This window comes from Periplaneta americana, chromosome 16, assembly GCF_040183065.1.
Source record: "Periplaneta americana isolate PAMFEO1 chromosome 16, P.americana_PAMFEO1_priV1, whole genome shotgun sequence".
Lineage (NCBI taxonomy): Eukaryota > Metazoa > Arthropoda > Insecta > Blattodea > Blattidae > Periplaneta > Periplaneta americana.
The window spans coordinates 74,842,346-74,855,402 of record NC_091132.1 but is presented as its reverse complement, the minus strand read 5'-3'; the positions used below and the strand labels follow the sequence as shown (position 1 = coordinate 74,855,402).

The window sequence follows — 13,057 nt, the reverse complement described above, 5'->3', positions numbered from 1 at the left end:
GAATTGACAGTTTCTCCAGACTCCAGGACATCCAAAAGAATCACACCCCGTTTATCCAAAAAGACTGTTATTTTCGCCACGGTTGAAACGCACTACTCATCGCCTCACTGGACCAGAAGTTCAATCTAGCAGGAAAACACTCAGTTTACCGACCCTCACAAAATCGGCCATTTATATGTTTATAATTTGGATAAATATCTATATATCAACATCCTTCAAGGAAATTAAGATTGCGATATGATACAGCGACGTGGAGAGACCTCGAAATGAGCTTACAGATAAGGATGCATCCACTGCGCACCAGACGTGATTTGAAGAGTGGATACGTTATGAAAGCTATTCAAATTCTATATTGTATTACTTTGAGATAGATATCTTACCTACAGTTATGTTCTTTAGATTCATACCATTTTCGTCGAATTGAAGGAAGAATAAAATAGTTAAATGTGGACATACTTGTTAATGCCGTGTGACACAGAAGTCGGTTGACAAAAAATGGGAAACATTACTCTAATTGGAATACAATTGTATACAGCGTATTCACTATCACAAATATTCAAAATGTGCTCCACTCGATCCTGAAATTTTTCTGTCACGCTTAAAAGTGTTGCAGGAATTGATTAATATATTTAATTAAAATTATTGCGATTATTATGTATGATACAACCATTAAAATTCTGGATAGCATGAGTGATCCTTTATTTCAAGTCATCCATAGATGTAGGCTTTGTCTAAAAAACGTGTTGTTTGACAAATCCCCATAGAAAGGAATCAATGGGTATGAGGTCTGGTGACCGTGGAGGTCATAACTGAGGTTCATCTAGTCCAATTCAGTGCACATCGAACATCTCATTTAGTTTCTGGCGAACTGTTAGAGCGTAATGTGCCGTGGCCCCATCTTGTTGAAACCACATCCGTTTGTTCAGTAACAAATCATACAGGAACTGCATTACAGTGCTGTCCATAAATTCCCCATGTGTGTGTTGGTTTACATTTACATCAAAGAAATATGGTGCCACAACTATAGCACCTAGTATTCCACACCACACCACAACTTTTGTAGCACCAGGGCTGTTAGCTTCAAGTATCCATCTCGAGTTTTCTTTGGACCAGTATCGTGCATTTTCTGTATTGGAAACATTCGTCATTGAACAGAATATGCTGAAGGAAGGATCGATCTGTACTCAAGCGCTGTGTCATCCAGTTACACTATGTTTACCTCTTGAGTGGATTCTCTTCTGCCATTGTGTATACATGCTGCAATTTGTAGTGGTTAAAACTTGCAGATTTTAATATTCTGCGAACATATTCTCTACTGATACCACTTTCTCGAGCCACTTAGCGCACTGACCTTTTAGGGCTGGCCGTCATCTTCACAATCACGTTTATTCAATATTGTCCATCAGTAGCAGATTTGGGAGACCAATTCGTTTCTTATCGTGTACACTGAAAGTTGTTTTAAATTCATGCAATAATTTGGCTACATTTTTATTTGATGGTTTTGGAATGTCAGGATGACGACGACGAAACTCGTATGCACCTTCTCTCATTGTCCTGTGTTTGTCCCCACAGAGCAGTACTAACTTCACTCGCTGTTCAGGAGTCAACATGATCTCTTCAACTTTCAATGGATATCAGTATCACAACTGAAAACAATAAGCAATAATATTATCTTATTCAACTCTTACTCAACTCAAAATAGTAACTAAATAGCTTCAAACAATGAACGAAACAAAACACAAACTAACTGTAGCGGTGTTGTTTACCGTACCATGGTCTACTTCAATTTATGCATTGTATTCATTTTACGTATTCCACAGAAACTAAATCAGGAGAATGCTAGTGGTACAAAAGGGGGAATATGTAGTGCCAACCTAAGAACTTTATGTGCATTTAACAGCATGTATTACCATGGATATAGCTATAGGTACGTAGGTACAGGTTTCTTTTATCACATGTAAATGAATTGAAGGCCTCAGAATTAATGAGATTAATGGAAAAAACAGTTTGATATTGTGCGCAGAATGACACAAATATTTTCTTATTAATTCTTTATTTATGGTAACGAAGATAATTCTGAATATTTGAAAGATTGCCATGCGGTGTTGCAATCTATCTCGGTATAGGATAAATCAACTAACAGTCTCATTTCCAATCTAAAGTCACCTGTCATTCTCTTTTTCTTGGCAGCTAAGACTTTCTTTTATCCTTGGTTTCAGATTTGCCATTTTTTTCAATTCCAGTCGTTACGAAATGTGCAGCAGGCATTAAAAAATCTTCATCCATGTATGCAACAAGAATAGGCCAAAATTGAAGGCGCTGACGTCACAAACAGTTTGTGCATTTGCTACACTGTTCACGATCTTTGGTGTGCAGATTATGTAGCATGTCTGTGTTGACGACTTAGTAATGACATAACAAATTTTGCCATCCGCCATCTAATAATTATTAGAAAACACATTTATTTGTTTTCCAGCTACCATTACTGTTGTTGGCCTAAGACAGGGGTCATCAACTGACTTGCACTGTGCAACTACCTACCTCGCTCGTTTCTCCGAACAAACGAGTGTGTGGTAACGGAGTAGAGGTCCATGCAGTGGCGGTGTCTGTTTTTTTTTTTAATGAGCAAGACATTGGAGATAGTTTGAACACATGAACATTAACTTTACTATTCCATTAGAATATTATTTTATATATTACATATGCAAACCGAATAAGACGTTAAATAGCGGCAGAACAATTGTTATATATTACTGGCACAATTTCAATTAATACTTAATATTTAACTCAATAAAAATCTTGTATGTATTTCTAAATTAAACGCTTATTGTCACTACATACATAAATATACATTAATTAAACCATGAACATAATGAATGGTACTATTTTTAGGTTTTGAAAGGAGATAAAAAAATGAAATGAGAAACTATAAATTGTTCACAAAAGAAACAATAAAAATAAATATTGCTACTATTTGTGAAATACAAATAAAAGTTTACTCAAAAAGGTAGCGATTTTTCGGGATTTTTGGATTGTTTTTTCACCCACCAACCATAACAGTTCCAGCCGAAGTGTTGTCCCTGGATGTACAGTAATTCCTTCACAGGTGAGTATGATAGAGGGAGCACGAAATTTTTAACTCCAATGAATTTGCAGGGCCCGTTTCATTATTAAGTATTCAGTCTCATTGGCTAATCAACTTTGTTTACATTATTTGTTATTAATATGGCGACAAGAATAAATGAAATTTGAAATTGTAAGATTGTAAGATCTACTATTTTTCCAAAATCTTTGTCTTATTATATCGAATTAAGAAATAATTATACAAATTTATATAGCGTATTGTGTTGTGTTATAAAATTTGTATAAGGTAATAAAACAGTGCAAATGTAGCCCAACTAACCTCAATGCTTATTACAAATAAAATAATGAAGAACTCGGAAAAGTTCCGAAAAGAGAACATTTTTTCCAACACTATGCTACGAATATCTTAAAATCTGACCTAATACGTTGAAGTCTTGAAATTATAAATGAAAATCTTCCCGGAAGGAGACAACGACCATTGAGATATACTTCTTCTATTCAACATTGTAGCTAGCTTCTGCCAAGAGTCGCTACTGAACGGGAGATAGGGTTGCATAATGCCGAAGATGAGGTAATGCTCGCTTGCCCTGCACGGGAGCAGCGTTGAGCGACCATGCTCGCTTTCGATCGAGTTGATAATCACTGGCCTAAGATCTTGAATTTGCTCCTATACTTTATTTATTTCTTTGAGTGCTATTTCTCTTGTCTCTTTTTCAAGGACACGTGCTATTAGTTTACAAAATAATATAGGAAGAGGCCTGAGATTTTTTTTACACTAAAATTGTATATTTTGTGACGCATCACTACAGTAGGCTTAAATTTCTAAAGGCACTAAATATACCAGAAACATATCTAAATTATCGTAATGCCTTGACTCGTATAGTACATTGAATATCTGTTTAGATTATAGCAACTTTGTCCGCTACTACCGTCACACCCTCACTTAAATACGATATTCAATTCATCTCCAAATCTAATAACCCTTGCAAGTATTTTCTGTTGCGCTAAGACCAACATATTTACTGTATGATCAACAATAGCTTGTAATTTTATTTCGGCTGACGTAACAGTTATTTGAGCTTCCTCTTGAGGTAGGTCACATGCCATCTTTGCTTCCTGTAGCTTGTGGTTGAAAGGATAAAATAATATTACTGCTTCTTAATTTAGCATCCATTCTTGTAGCCATATAGTATTGATGCTTAGTCAATTTATTTTCTACAAAAGAGAAAACTTCCTATGGTGTGTAAGGTACAGGGGGCAAAAATGGTGACTCTTACGCTTTCTTACAGTTTGAGTTCTACGAGGGTTAGTTTCGGTTATTTGGACTAAAAAATTAGCTGTACTCTTTTCCTGGAGATCGAAGAGAGACCTGTTTAGAGAATGATACGTAATAATTATTCTTGTGTATAAAATTCTCTACTAAAGAACGAAATAATTCCCTTTCAGTTTCCCTTATGATTTCCATCAAACATTGATTGTTACTACTACACAGGGTGTATGGAAATAAAGTTTACAACGGATAGGATGATAGACGAAGTAAGAAGAACATTTTTATATGCCAAAAATCATCTCTAAGTCCACAGTTTTCCCTCTAGAGACTCTGATGAAGTATATCGCTTAGAGCTTTGGTCTCATTCAATCTCTAGCTAATACCTTTCATTTGTATTTAGATCGTTGAATCTCGAAGTCATTTGCTTGTGTTAAAACTATTGCCTGTATGTTTGCATAACTCCAGTCATAGCTCATGTGGTTGATGAAAAGTTTTCCTCTTGTGAAAAGGGCCTCATCAGCAAACGTAACATCTGTTGGGAAGTCAGAGTTTGCTAAGGTTTGCTGCACAATCCATTGGAAAAATAATCAATGAGAAAAGTTCTATACAACTTTAGTAAGTGCATCCTCTCATATTTTAAACATAACTGATTATCCAGTTACGAGAATGGCAGAATTAACGCTATATTTATAATCGTATCATCCAATTCAAGCACTAGACCTAGTGGTCTGTTGCGGTCTCAATAGTTTCATGCCATCTTTTTAATAGTCTTCCAACAGATTGTTGTTCAGAACAGCGGTAATGTAGCACTGTCTTTGGCCATCTTTTTGTTGGCATTCTCTCGACATGCTGTTTTCAATTAATTTTGTGGTTTTGACAAAAAAATTAATATAGGTTGGACGTTCAATTCTTTCAAAATTTCTTTATTTCGTTTCCTATTCCAAAGTGTGTATCGTGTCGTTTTCTTCGTGGATAATTATATGGTGAACATCTGTTTTGTCAGAGTCCAGGCTTCTGATCCATAGACTAAAATAGGTCGTGCTAAAATGTTATACATCTTTAACCTTATATGTTTCTGTACTAAATAGGTTTGAAAACTGAATTGATAATGCCGATAACTTTGCTATACAAAACACAATCTCACCTTTCTTTGCAGTAGTGTTGCTCATTATGTTGACAATCACAAGACTTCGATCGTCTTTGAAATGAAACAATCTGATCATAAAGACACGACTTGAACATTGATCGATATGAATACAAACGGAAAATGATACCAGGAAGGTTGAGCGATCCTAGATACCTAACCAATTCCGCTTATCAGCGTTTCTAGTTGTAAAACAGTGGATCTAGTACAAAAAATGTTCCCCTTTACCTCCCTTCTCATCCCAGAACCGTTGTAAACTACATTTGACATCTGTACAAAATGCAAAGGTTTTTCTCTAGTCCAGCGGGTTGGGTGTTGTTCAGAAAGATGCTATTCTGTTCTCATGAATATATTTTTCATAAACTTCAAAGATCATGATTTGTACAGAAGAATAAAATCATTATTAAGTAGTAATGAAAATAAAAATATATCCAAATTAAAGGAAATAAAATACAGAAAAATTAATAAGGTATATATCAAATATTGAGTATCACTGTGAAAACTCTATCACGGGGTAAAAGATTTGTTGCCACATAATATAATATATAGCATCTTCTCATCAACTTTCGCAAGAGTTCAATTTCTTGCAATTTTACCAGCGGTATTCTGTTTATAGAATACATACAAATGAGAGATTTACGGACAAAATTTATTCAGAAGTTTCTCCTCTATTTAACTCTGTTGGCCTACATCCTCTCTTATCTCATAGTAAATCAAGAATATACACGTACAATTATTATATTGCCGGTATAATTATGTATCATAATATACAGGGACATCACTTTATTTTTACTAACATTTTTAACATTAACCTGGCTATACTCGGAAACACTGTTACCCCCCCCCCTTCCATTACAGGAGTTTGGAGTTGCTAGTGCAATATGTAAACAAATCATTTTACTAGCTATAGGAGAAGAGAAAAGTAATGTATCCATTTATGTTACAGGGAAATATAGTTTACGATTTTCAGTTTGGTCATTACTTTACAGTATTTTATAAAAAAACAGTAGAATAGTAACCATTTTTTTCACAAACTCAAGTCTTCAGGCAGTTATATACATTATGTAATGTCTGCTTTATTCAGCATATTACTAACCTAATTTATCCCTGAGAATTTTGTGAGCACTTCCGTAAGAAACCCAATTTCTACAGTTAACTTCTTGACCGACTTATTACGACCTCGCTGCATTCTTTCTTTAGCATCTTCTACAGCATCTTCTGCCACCTTTGTTGGCCATCTTACACTTTTCTTCCTTTCTGTACACTCTGTTGCTCTAAATTTATCTACCAGATTAATGACATTTCTACGAAAATATTCCGTAATGATTTAATCAGGAAATTGTGAAAAAAAAAAAAGAAAAACTGTTGTTCACATTCGGTTATATTGTAATTCCAGTTTCCATCATCGTCCTTCATACCTAAAAATAGTAAAACAAAACTCTTGTTTAAATAATGCTGTTAAGTACCGCACCATATTATAGGGTATCGTACTTTCTGTAACTCTAATCTTCACTTGTGCTCAGTCCACACAGATAAATTCAGTTATGCTACACATCATACTTGTGTGAAAATAAACTTCAATAATATAAGCTTTTTCTTCTATAGAAAATGCAACATATTTCTGAAACACACTGTAGGCCTACCCTGTACTGTTTATTTCACTGCTAGCAACAGCGGCCATAAGTTTGTGTGGCTGACGTTAGCAAGGACATTAGTGAAAGGGGTGGGAGTCAAGTACATTTAGAAACGCAGCTACAATAAAAATTGAAGTAAAAATAAAATGATGTCTCTGTACTTTTTTCCAGTTTTTCACACAGTCAAGACAGTAGCATGCCGGAAGTTCTTATTCACCACATCAAAAATGGTGAAAACCTACAAATTACAAAATAAAAATGATCAGGACTCAAAATTCTTTTTGGTGTCAGTTACGAGGGTGACATATTTCTCAGTACCCTTCCAAGAGCATTAAGGGGAGTCTGTACTGCCTATCCCAACAATGTAAATTTCATCTAATTTAGGAATCGTGACAACGATTTTTAGTTCTTTTAAGCATTCTGGTTATTGTATTGTGTTTGTGTTTAGTGAAAGATTTTAGGTAAGGGCGCAAATAGCCATAGTAGCTGACGCGCCCTTTTTTAAACCTAACTAACAAACTAACTAACTAACTAACTAACTAAATACTGTATTGTGTTTGTGTTTAGTGAAAGATTTTAGATAAGGGCGCAAATAGCCTTAGTAGCTGACGCGCCCTTTTTAAACCCCACTAACTAACTTTTTATCGAATACAGGATGTGACAGGGTGATTTAGTTTTTTTAATGACCCGTTTTACTTATCCTCCGGACCCTTTACATCCATAGGTTACATTTGTTTAGTATGTGATTTTAACAAACTTGACATTCGGACCTTTACATCCGAGCATTTTATAAATGCGCCAGACAATTTTTTTATGGTGGCATTTGCTTTATTGTTTTGTTGTTTCTTTTTAAATACTACTTAGGGTCTGAGAACTTCTCACTTTCATGGTTTTTATGCATCACCTTGTTGAAACTGCATTTCTAAACCTCGTTTCAACCGTGACAACGCTTTTTAGTTATTTTAAGTATTCTGGTTATTGTATTGTGTTTGTGTTTAGTGAATGATTTTAGATAAGGGCGCAAATAGCCATTGTAGCTGACGCACTCTTTTTAAACCCCCCCACTCTAATTAGGTGCACTTTTCTCAGGACTTACATAAGATACAAATTTGAAATTTTTAGGGGTTATTCTTCAAGTGTTATTGTATGTAACAGACTGAAGTTACGATCTTTATCTTTTATTACTCTGCTTTACATTGATGGGATGGCAGTACAGACTCCCCTTAAGTTAACGGTAATGGAATTTCAAAGTCTGAATTATCAAATACTTAAAAACTAATCTTCACTCCTGTCAATAAGAAATTATTTTCAGTTTCTAAGCTTTCATTAGGCTTGCCACATTTCAGTAGATACGCCTTTTCAACAGTCTTGCAATGCAGAAGGATAGCAATAATCAATTCAACAAATTTTGTGCTTATAACAAATGGTCAGCACTCACTTACAAAATTCCATAAGGAGAAATAACCGACGTAAAAACTCTTGGCATCTTCCACAAATTGGATGTCGGTATCAGGTATATTCATATTAGAACTGTAATATATTACAAAACCATGGTGTAGCAACCCTACGCCATGGATTATCTGAAGTAACATCTGGAAAAAATATAATGTTAATAATAATAATAATAATAATAATAATAATAATAATAATAATAAACTTCAAAAACTCCTTGACATCAGATTTAAATTTAGTAAAGCTATTCATATGAACTTTGATAAATATAAGATCCTCGAACTTGAAACTAGGGACTTTGATTGAGAATGAAGGGCTGCAACTACTAAATAAAACATAATGGAATATCTTGCCGAATAACAAGAATATCAATAGTATGGTATTCTACAACTCAGACGCATAAGTCACTGTAATGAAAAAATAAATTAAGAAAAGCTTCCAAACAAGATCGTGAGAAACATTAAAGACCAAACTAAGATTCTCTAATAAATTAAAAGCAATTAACAGCTATGTCATACCAATATTAACATACTCATTTTGACTAATAAAATGGTCACCAACAGTTCTAGAGAACATTGACAGATACCTAATGACATATCTCACCAAACACAATATGCGTCATCCTAAATCAGCAGTAGAACATGTAAAGTTACCAACATAATTAGGTAGAATGTGCATCCTGCAGGTTAAAAATTTGCATGCATCCCAAATAAATATCCTGAGGCAATACTTTCATGATAAAAGTCAGACAAATCACACGTTTAAATGATACATAAAACAGACTCTACCGCTACACCACTCCAGTTTTCACCATACAGGTCCAGATAGAGCATCGAAAACAAAAAGAAATTCATGGTGAGAACCCACATGCATTGGGCCAAGAAGAAACCGATATAAAACGTGAAGAAAGGTAACATATTCGGGGAAACTGTTCGTGTTCATGCTAGCTATCCAAGACAAATGTTACAGTTCGTATAATTGCAATGTCTGTGTCGACATATTGCTGTGAGCAATATACAGGGCGTTAAAAAGTATCCAATATTTTAGGAGATGATGATATGCATCAAAACAAGGAAAAAATGTCTAATAAACATGGGTCCTACAACACATACTTTCTGAGATCTGAACATTGTTCATAGGAGGTGCTCAATGTGACGTCCATTTATGGCAATGCATTTTTCTGCCCTACAATACAGTAGACTAACAGATGATCATACCGTAGTAGACACCTCTGGCATGGAATATTGATACGTCGCAAGGAATACTGAAAAGAAAAGTTTGGTTGCGGATATGAGCAGAGTTCAGCAGAGATGGTGTTGTGAATTTTCGTAATTAGCGTGTGTGGGCTGATGAAAATTCCCATGCACTTGAACAAATAAGGTATCAGCACCCATTCTCCATCAGCTTATGGGCAGGCGTTATTGACGATAGATTAAGGGCCATACGTGCTACCAAAGAGATTAACTGGGACTCGTTACCAGGAATTTCTTATTAAAGTATTGCCTGCCTTGCTGGAGTATGTGCCATGTCAGTAAAGACTACAGATGTGGTTCATGCATGATGGCACACCAGCACATTTTTCCGCATTGAGCGTGAATACCTGACGCTGACATTTCAGGACTGCTGGATTGATTGGGGAGGCCCCACACCTTCCGCTCGTTCCTCAAATCTAAATCCTCCAGACTTTTGGTTATCAAGAACAACCAGGTCAATTTCAAAAAGTGCGTGATTCCTCACGCCGAAGGGTAGATAAATGCATTGCCATGAATGGACGTCACATTGAGCACCTATGAACAAGTGTTCAGATCTCAGAAAGTATGTGTTGTAGGACCCATGTTTATTAGATATTTTTTCTTGTTTTGATGCATACTAGCAGCTCCTAAAATATTGGATACTTTATTAACACCCTGTATCTTTTTAATGAATCAATGTAGCCTAAATCAGCTGCACGCTTAAGGTTAAAAAATTGTCATCTTGTCCTTTCATCTTGTACAGTCGAATATTGATACATTAGTGCAGGCTTGCAGAAGTGGGCGCCAATTGTGGCGTACGTCATAAGGCGGAATACGTCACTCATCCCTCCATTCCACCCCCGCGTCATTGACTTGGTAGGGGACGGGATTTGTATTCAGTGTCTGTGTTATGTGATTGCGTACGGATCACAGAGACGTCACTCAACGCCGGTGGACTGTGGACGGGGAATCAATGCTTTCCCCATGCTTTCACCCTCTCTCTCGCCAGTTCTGCATCTCTGCATTAGTGCAAAACAAGAGGTGTCTACGATAAGTTAATCACTAAATATATGTATGTTCAGTGGTTTGTGTGTGGACTTAACAATTCTATTCTAAACATATTATGATTAGATTTCGTCAAATTTTTTAATATCTAATGATGCCGTACAGGCGAAAACGTTCATGAATATCTTTTTAAAGATGTATTAGCAAATAATAAAATTTTCAAATTAATAAATCATATGATTGAGCATTTGAATAAAATTATTATTTTGAACAGATTGATCTGAAAATTAAAATGAATTGTGTGGAACACTAACCTGCAAATCTCTCGTGTAAAAAAGAGCTGTCTGAAATAGTGAAGTTCAAATTATGGGGGGTTTCACTGTATTTCCAACTCTCTAGCTACTATCTCTAGCCAGTGACTTCGGACTCGCTGAGAAGTGTCATCATATTAACTTCGGCATTGCATACACTTGGACGGCATGTAGTCTTGCCTTTACACAAGCGTCCCGTTTCCAAAAACTGCATATCGATGGTGTTAAAAAAAACCTGCCTCGTATGTTAAAAAAATGAACAAAATTATGTTTCATTTTATTCCTATCAAAAAAGTCTTTCCGGATCATATACAAAAACATCTTACGCTAAGCCATGGATACAAACTTTAGAAGAATATACTGTATATTTAAATACACTCTTATGTCGGATATTAATTTATTCGTTATAAAGATATTAAAATGTTTTTCGCTGTCCTGTAGAATTGAATATTTTGGCATACCAGGTTGCTGTTCAACACATCCATATTATACCACCTTCGAATGTTGTTCTCATGTGCGTCCTTTCCAAAACCTAAACGGAATTCACGTTGCAGTGTTCTGACGGCTTTAGAAACCTCAAATCTCAAAAAGCAAAGTGATTTTACTTGCATAGTCGCCATTTTATAATTACACGTCAAATAGTAACAAATAACTATGATAGCGCAGCCAATCTAATAAAAAGGGGGGAAACTTGGACACATGGATAATGGATGAATCTTTGCATGCATTCCATTTCAACACTGAAAAATAATGGAGGAAAAGAACAATGAAGCACCACCATTGTTTTATGAATAAGGTGTACATAATTTAAAAAATATGAATACGGGTTGCATTCGATCTAATCGAGGGCAGCTAGGTGGACACGTCTGGTCTTACCTCTGGCACTGCAGTCAGATCCAACCTCACAAACCGAGCACTGGCTCTATACAACCTCAGAACTGGAGTATGAAGAGATTTTTATGCTGTGACAGAATGTAAGCAGCCTTGAAGCAAGTGCAGTTGCAGTGGGTGTGGTGTGATGAATGTGTTGCATAACAAACGTTTGAAGTTGTTTGCAGTTTTAATTGGGCACTTTTGTCCGGGGTAATGAAGATCTAGACGTTAAAATTCCATGTAGTTTCGATGTGCCCCCTAATATTGTATTGTCCCCTGCGGAGGCTAAGTGGTCAAATCTTCAGTTTGTCATGCAGGCGGTCTGGGTTCGAGCCCCGGTCAGGCCTTCCGTCACCATTTCGTCATCATTCCATAGCATTCCCCGAAAGCCGACTGGCAATGCATGGAGAGATCTAGTCTAGGGACGAGTGGGGTGACCTGTTCGAAACCTGGGTACGCAGCGAACGTTAGTGTAGTCAGCCGGTGAGGATTTGGGAATGCGCCTAGCTCCATGGTTAGCGAAATAGATCGTAAAAGGTCGCAAAGCTGGGTCATAGTGCCCCCCCTCCCGAAAATTCCATTCCATTTCAATATTGTATTCTTTACGAACCACCACAATTTCATTACACAATGAACATAATGGAATTTCCCTTTGTTCAGTACACATATGTACGTTGTCATCAAAAGACAGAATTTTTACAAAAGAATAGTTTATAAATGGCGAAAAATATGATTTTGTACGTACTGAGGCCTGAATAATCCAAAAATTGGGAAATAAGTATATGGTGCCATTTAAAAAAACGGACTCATTGGCACACCCTTCATAAATGAAAAGCATAGTATTTGAAAACATGTTCAAAATATTCCTTCCTTGATACCCTGCAACTTTTGTATAAATAGTTTCTTAATAAAATTAGAAGCAAGAAAGTTACAAGCATTGTTCCATACTTTTTACTCACCATATTGCCAAATTATTGTAAGCAAGGAACATTTAATGTGTTCTTTTCTGATAAGTGTTGATTCCATACATCTTTAAGTGAAAGGAAAGGATT

At 35.8% G+C, this 13,057-nt stretch overlaps 1 long non-coding RNA gene across 1 annotated transcript in view; it reads right to left on the bottom strand.

Moving 5' to 3' along the window:
- The window catches only part of LOC138716445 (uncharacterized), a 34,831-nt gene extending 22,739 nt beyond the window's left edge, over window positions 1–12,092 (bottom strand). The window contains exons 1-2 of the long non-coding RNA XR_011336667.1: window positions 12,009–12,092; window positions 8,575–8,724 (exon numbers count right to left, since the gene is read on the bottom strand). This is a non-coding gene — a long non-coding RNA (uncharacterized lncRNA). The remainder of the gene's footprint in view (window positions 1–8,574; window positions 8,725–12,008) is intronic.
- Window positions 12,093–13,057: the final 965 nt, after the last annotated feature.